The following is a 1,163-nucleotide window of genomic DNA, read 5'->3' as shown; positions in this document are numbered from 1 at the left end:
CTACTCTTTTTTCCATCTTGTACTGAGCATCAACTTAAAACATTTACTGTGTATGTCCTTTAGACTCTTGCTGTTTTGTTATTTTTAATTTTTCATCGTGCGGGTGACACGTTGTGCGGGTGACACGTAAAAGCACCCACTACACTCTCTGAGTGGTTGGCGTTAGGAAGGGCATCCAGCTGTAGAAACTCTGCCAAATTAGATTGGAGCCTGGTGTAGCCATCCGGTTGCACCAGTCCTCAGTCAAATCGTCCAACCCATGCTAGCATGGAAAGCGGACGTTAAACGATGATGATGATTTGCCTCTATGTGTGTGTGTGCGTGAGAGAGAGAGAGAGAGAGAAATAAGTGTCAGAGATGCCTTGCCCCATGGCAGAGGTTTTGCAAGATCTTCTAAATCCACTGCAATACTGGAAACATTTCCATATTGTCAGTAGGTACGTCAGGGTCACAAGGATTTTGCCCCTCAGCCTGTATGCTTCACTTGAGTGAAACAGTGAGGACTGAGTTAGTCTCTTCAACTACAGAAAGGTCCCACTTGCAGTCTCTTATCAACTATAACCATCTTAAGCTAGTTTCAGCTGCCATGCCTTTTTCCCTGATGGCTTCAGTTGTCTGGGTTCCAGACTTGTCTTTGGCAGGAAACAGTACATTGACCCAGATGGAAAGCTGTGGCAGCCAATTTCAATGGGAAATGAGGTCACATGTCAGTCTTTGACAAGGACCTCATTGACTAAAACCTGATATTTCAATTTTTTTACCCAAGTCTGTCCTCCCAGGGCACTGTGAGTTCAATCATGATACTTGTCTTTGTATTCCTGGAGAGCAGGAACATGTCTAATTGGAGTGATATTACCACCATTTCCTCAGGGAAAACAAGTCTGCCCCTCAGGTCCACTTGTATCTCCAGTCTCAGGCTGAACACAAAAGAGAAAACAGGTCCCCTTACATTGCTTTTGCCTTGGGAGCTTTTTCATCTCCCTTTAGGAATTTGGTACCCTCTGGTGGAGGTGGCTGGTTTTTATTAGCCTTCACCCTTTGCAGATCATTCCACTTGGCAATTTCTGCAAGAACCTTATCATATCTCCACCTGTATTGGCCTTCTCCCAGTGCCCTAGGGCATCCGGTCAAAACATGGTTCAGGTGCAAAAAGTTGTTCCACA

Source organism: Octopus bimaculoides, chromosome 7 (genome assembly GCF_001194135.2).
Source record: "Octopus bimaculoides isolate UCB-OBI-ISO-001 chromosome 7, ASM119413v2, whole genome shotgun sequence".
Lineage (NCBI taxonomy): Eukaryota > Metazoa > Mollusca > Cephalopoda > Octopoda > Octopodidae > Octopus > Octopus bimaculoides.
The sequence above is the reverse complement of the archived record's forward strand: the minus strand, read 5'-3'. Positions refer to the sequence as shown.